The sequence below is a fragment of the Ambystoma mexicanum genome, chromosome 14 (genome assembly GCF_040938575.1).
Source record: "Ambystoma mexicanum isolate Mex_15411 chromosome 14, UKY_AmexF1_1, whole genome shotgun sequence".
Lineage (NCBI taxonomy): Eukaryota > Metazoa > Chordata > Amphibia > Caudata > Ambystomatidae > Ambystoma > Ambystoma mexicanum.
The window spans coordinates 31250195-31256834 of NC_090940.1; positions in this window are offsets into that span (position 1 = coordinate 31250195).

Below are 6640 nucleotides of genomic sequence, written 5' to 3' on the forward strand. Positions count from 1 at the left end.
TTGATTGTATTCTACCCCACCAGGATATCTGTAGTGGGTTCCATCTGTTTAATTCTCTTCGGATGTTTAAAATTAGCGACGGGTAGTTTTCCCCGTAGAATTGTTCTATTTTTGGGGGTATACTCATTCCCAAATATTTAATGCCTTTCTGTGCTATCTTGAGGTCCAGTGTTTTTGCCTGCTTTTCTATGTTCGTTCTATCCCCTGCCAGGATGAGGATCTCTGATTTTTTCCTATTTATTTTTAGGCCAGAGATGGTCCCATAGTTTTCTAGTTCTCTAACTGTGGCCGATAAAGTAGATTCAGGGTCCTCTAAGGTTATTAGCATATCGTCTGCATACGCAATTACTTTGTGTTGGTGACCCGCCATTTCTATCCCTTTAATGTGTATTGACTCTCGTATTTTAATTAGGAGGGGTTCTAAGAAGAGAGCGTACAATAGTGGTGATAGGGGACAGCCCTGTTTCGTTCCTCTCGTTATCGTTACCTTGCCCGTAAGCTCTCCATTAATGGCTATTCTGCTGGATGGGGAATTGTAGTTTGCTCTAATACTCGCGATATATTTTTCCCCAAACCCCATGGATTCCAGAACCCTTAACAGTATGGACCACTCCACTCTATCGAAGGCCTTCTCGGCGTCTACTGACAGTAGTACCGCTGGGGTGCGGGTTATCCCTATTTTTTCGATGAGGTGGGCTAGCCTCCTAGTATTATCGTGGGTCTGCCTGCCTGGAATGAAGCCTGATTGATCCTCACTAATCAGTTTAGGGAGGAGCGGGGATAGCCTTGTTGCCAGGATTTTAGTATATATTTTTGCATCTAGGTTGATTAGGGAGATTGGTCTGTATCCAAAATATTTTTTAAAACACTTTGGAGACAGTTGGAGCAGGGTGTTAGCTGAAGGAACTCTTCCAAACGCCACTCTTGGTTAAAAGTAACTCGGTCCTTTCATCGAATACCACGATCCAGATCGAAAGTTATGCACTTGCAATCCTATTGTAGGTTTGGCCGATGCTATGTTAGAAGTTGCTGCACTTGATGATCGCACTAAATAAATAGTTTGAATGGGGATGTGGGAGGGAGGGAAGGAAGGAAGGAGGGAGGGAGGGAGGGAGGGAGGGGGGAGGGACGGAGGGCAAGAGGTGGCTTAGTTGCTTCTTCTTGGTTGGTGGGGGATAGGGGGGGGACCAGAAAATCTAAATGGTGAATGTTTGTGTGGAATATCGAATGTTACATTGCAAATTTACCAATAAAAATATATTTAAAAAAAAATAACTCTGGTTTCAAACACAAGACGCAGGCTTCCCTTATAAACAAGCAGATAGCCTGCTTTGTTTGGGAAAGCAGTGGACGACGCACTGGAAACGGCAAAGGGAGGAGCACGAGACTCTAAAGTCGATCAACCAAATTTCCTACCAGCCGAACATACATCACAGGGGTTTTATCTCTCACTGCTCCTTTCAAGGGCTATCTTTTTCCAGACTCTCACAAGCCGCTGTGAGACGGGCATGGTATCAAGAGAGACACCGACTCCAATGGGTTAGTTTGAAAACTGTTATTTACTAAGGTTCCTGGGTTGGTGTAATGCCTGACTGGCCTTAACTCTAAAGGGATAATTCCCTAAACTGGTGTTTCTAATGGCCGTCGTTGGCTAAGAGTTCAAAATAAGTCTGTGTCTAAACATATGCTTGCCCGCACTCTATACAAAAATGTAATAGGAAGTCTTTTCAAAAATAAGAAAAATAGTGTTTCAAAAAAATTGTAAACCAGGATTGGTTTCACGTGGTCTTACCAGGTGCTGCTGGGTCAATGTCAGACAAATTAGTTGAATCCACAGAGCTATTCTTAAGACCTTCTCCACAGGTTCCTTGTAATTATTCTAACTACCTTTGGTGTCTTTAAGACCTTTGGGGTTCCCTTCCCCAAGCTTCATCATGTTTCAAAAACACCATGGAAAATAGTAACGCAGTTCCTTTGCTAAGCTTCTCGGGGTTCCCTTCCCCACGCTTAAATCATCTCAGCGGATCAAAAAAAAAGAAAACTAACAAGTCTCTTACTTGGTTAGGCCTCTTGGAGTTCCCTTGCCGAAGCTCCGCCCCTTTCAACTTTGAAATACAAAATCAGTTCTTTATCAAGATGTACTTTCATTTCATAAATGGGCCTCTCTGGGTCTCTTTCACCAAAGCTCTAGTCCTCTTCCAGCTTCTAAACACAACACATTTATCAGAGTTCTGTCTTGAATTCATAAATCATTTTTTCATAGGGTAGAATCAGTGGCTTTCAAAAACGCCAGGCTTTTTGCTTTTCCTTGGCGCAACCACTCTGACCCGCTTGCCCCTCTTTGCTCTCACGTTCTTCTGTTACCCTCTTGTTTCCTTCAGATGCTTTCTGCATCCCTTTTCTTCTGCTTTCCTTTGCATGCACACCTCTACTCTCCGCTTTCCTTTTTGTGCACACTTGTGTACCCTCTTTTGTTCTGTGCACACTTGCACCTTCTATAGCACTTTTCTTTGCCTTTCTCATGCCCCTCTCTCACTAAGGGCCACTTGCTGCTTCTTTCCAATTTCTCTCACTTTCAGCTTCAATCAGGCTTTTAATTGCCTTTCGCTCCGTTCTGCTTTTCTTTTGCTTTGTTGCCTCGCTGCGCTTTCAGCCATTTCGCTTTGCTTCCACTTTTAACTTTCACACTTTTTTCTTTCTTTCTGATTCTGTGCCGCTTTTCCTGTTTGTGCCTTTTTTTCCCGCTACTCTCTCATTTAAATGCCCACTCCTGAGCTTCTTACTCTTCATGAAACTCAGCAGTTCCTCCAGGCAATGCAAGGTTGATATCAGGGTCTCACCACCTGCCCCGCAGAGACCCTTGGGGTCAGCACTGGCCCCAAGGGAATAAGCACTTTGCTGGACCTAGCCTGCAGAATGCAGGCAGCACTTCTCCGGCTCCCTTGCCACCCTGGGGTCCACACACACCGGGCCAGCGTCTCAGCATGCCATGTTCCTCCTGCCTGCAGCTCCTGCTTCTTTGCTCCTGGGCTCCACCGGTCCGGATTGCATTCCCAGCTCGTTTCTGTCTGTGACTGACCACACCTTTTTATAGCTGAACACAGTCAAGTGAAGTCAGGTGTGAATGGTTACTTACCAACAATGCCTGACTCTTAGTGGGACAGTAGTTTTTTCTAAAGTAGGTTGCCCTTACTTTCCCCATGTTATTACTATGGGTAATCTCTACTGCTCTTGGTGGCCTCCTCCTCGTCTCAGTATTTATTGGAGAGGGGAAGATGAGGCGAGATTGTAAATATTCCCTTGAGGTTAATGGAGAATGTTTAAAGGGATAACAGGATTTAAGTTGAGTTCTGATCACCTTATCTGGATATTGCCTGGGGATATATGAATTTCTCCTGTTTTGTTCGTCCCCACAGGAGGAAATTGTCCCCCTTTTTGGTCTGCCGATCTGTATAGGACTTTAGGTAGTTTTCCCTATGAGTTGGAGAGAATGAATACATCTTACTCTCAGTGCTCTGATCCTGTGTCACTTGTGCCTTCCTCCCTCTCTCTCTCTAGGTCATTAGATCCTTCCCTCCTTTGTCTGGGGCCACGATGGATAGTGCAAGAGCTACGGATCTTGCCACCTAGATTTGGGTTATGGGAGTCAAGATCTCCCAAGAAGGCATCTGGGACTTCCTCTTTCACCACTGTCTGGTTGGAATACTGTGTTTCCCCTACGGCACTTAACCCTAGAGGCAATTTTACTCAAGGTAACGTGTTGTACTATGTGTGGGGCAGAGAATAACTTCTCAAAATAAATAATAAGACCGACTCAAGAAGTTGTCAATTGTCTAAAACAGGTAGTACAACGGACGTCGCACAGCATGATCTCAAAACATTTCATGTAAAAACACATTTATACTAAACATTTGTCATAAGTGATGTCATATTACGTGGCAAATTGAGAAAACCTATTGGAGATTGTGGTTGACTCTAAGGGGGCGTCCAAGTATACGTTCTATGTAGGATAGGATCATGATTGGGTCTCTACAGTCGGGTGGGCACTCATGCCTTCCCCTAGTGCAAGTCATCTGTGACAGTAATTATAAACGTAACACTTCATTGGCTCTTAAACTATAATGCTCTTCGTTATACTGTCTTCTACAATTGGTTGGCAAGCTCGTGCCCTTCTGGAACATTCGATGCTCTAGCAGCACGTAAGCTGGTACCCCAGGTGCTGGTGGGTGAACTTGACGTATCTCCCCACCCAATTAGCCTGACATCTCGCATCACTCATGCCGTCTGTCATTCATATTGTCTTTGAACTCGGCCTTCTAGGAGCTTCTCATCTCTGGGAATATAAGGGAGTGTGAGCACTCGCTAGCTTTAATATGGTGCACCATGCCCATCATCTATTTTCATCCTCCGCTCACGTGATCAGAGACTGTGAATTTGCTCGTATTCTAGTATTTAATAGTCTTTAATGAAGAAACTTGGCACTCGTGTTTTCTCCTTACAACTTATCAAGAGATGCCTCTGCTCACGTTTTACTGTTCTTTGCAGCTAATAAGCAGTTCTTGGCTGTTTCCAGTCTTTGACATCCAGCCAGGCAGCCTCTTTGGTCTTGCTTCCATTTCGAGCCTATTCTTTGCTGCAACACACATAGCTTCCAATCTGTCTTCCTTCATGGAGACTAGCTTACTAAAATGGATCATTGAATGTCCAGAACTCTATATACATATATTGGTGATTCTGCCTGCAGTCTATATACTACGTATAGCCATCCTTATGAATGCTGTCTACTTGCGTTGCAGCATCTGTACAATTGTAAAACATGTTTTCAGCAGTGCTCTTCACACTTGCAACCTTCATTCCGCACATGAGACTTCTCCATTCTTTATTTCGCCATCAGATTTTATATCACTTATGCATCTTCTCTGGGCATCCTTCCTGATGCGTCACTTTCATCTTCCGTGACGTCATCAGCTTCTTCTTTCTGCATCTTCATACTTCTTCAGGCGCTCCTTTCACAAGACCATCGGTCTTTCAGGGGTACTTCTCATAGGGTGTTCTCAACGCATACCTTGTCTCAAAGATTCTTCGTGATACAGGTACCATTACTGGCATTGCACATGTTGCAATTTCCGGTTTCCAGCATGTAGGCAAAATAGGGGCGGGACTTCCTGTAGAGGCATTTAGCGCTCCTCTACACTCCCCCCTCTAGTCGAGTCATCGACCACTCCTTCACCAGTTTTCACATCTAGACATCCTTTTTTGGAAAAGTGCTTTTTTAGAGTCCACATTTTCATTACTCCTTTCAGAGATTCTGCAGATTTTAAATGTTCATCAACACTCCAGGTCATGTGACTACATTGTCCATTTGGGCTGCAGTAAATCAATCGTCCCACATACTACTTGTGATTCCTTGGATGTAGGTACTTCGTTTTCCTCTGGTGCTAAGATACTGGCCTTTATGTAGTCTGATTTCTTCATCTGTCAACTCCTTGGGTCTGAATCCTGACTCGACATCTATTATAATCGTCATTCCTACACCTTTCTTTGCTGTCTTCTTACACTGTGTAATCATTATCCTGATTACACCTTATCCAAACATCGCCATTAAGAATATAGCTCGCAAGAGCTTGAAGATATTCGCCATCCATTGTGCAACCCATGAGAAGATGGACGCAAACCAACTGTCATCTGCGATATCTTCTCTCATCTCCCATCTAGTTATACAGGTTTGTTAGCAGCGTTATAACCTCTGTCAATGTCCAATTTTTGTCATTGTGAGAAGGTATGCACGTGCAACATGATGGCCCGATCTTGGCACAAACTCCATCCATTGCTGTGATCATATCCAGGACATAACTGTTCTGGAGGGTCATCAGCCTTATGGACCTCAATTACTCCTTGATCGCATTAAATCCCTTAATAGTAGTGTTGATCATCTGCAAGAGTTCCCATCTCGTAATCTGTAGCCATTTGGCATTGACCATCATCTGGTTCCCAGGCATAAAGATAGTCGTGAAGACTGCTGCAGTCTGGCTGAACAACCTGCGCTCATATGGAATGATCTTCTCTTCCTCAGGGGGGCATCTGCTTTTGGAAATTCTCCAATATTCAAGTCACTTTTAGGAATGACTAATGCTGGATCATGTATGAGTACTAAGGAACAGCTCCCTCGACAATCCTTGGGGCAGCTTCATATAAGCTCTGGATCCACAAGCCCAATATCAGGACAGCTGTCCCTGCTCCTATTCGAATTACGTCAATTGTAGTCTTGCAGCCTTTGTTTCTTCCCACATAATTCTTCCCCTTTCCTTGGAAGCACAATGCCGCATTTATCAATGGAACCACCATCACCGGGTCTGATTAATCTTTTATACATGTCCATAGTCTGGCATGATTGGCCCGGGACTTTCAACAAGCATCATTTACTTTGTGCGTCTGGCAAATATTCTGACTTCAATAGATGAGCTGTGCAGGACATTAGGCCTCCTTCCCATCCTTTTGTGGCTTTCACTTTTCCATAAACTAAAACTTGTGTTCGTTCCCAACATCCAGGCCATCCTGCTACTTCTGTTTTATCAGGGCAATTCAGTCTCTTCCTCTCTGCAACTACCACCTCTTCATGTTCCTTCTCAGGATATGTAAG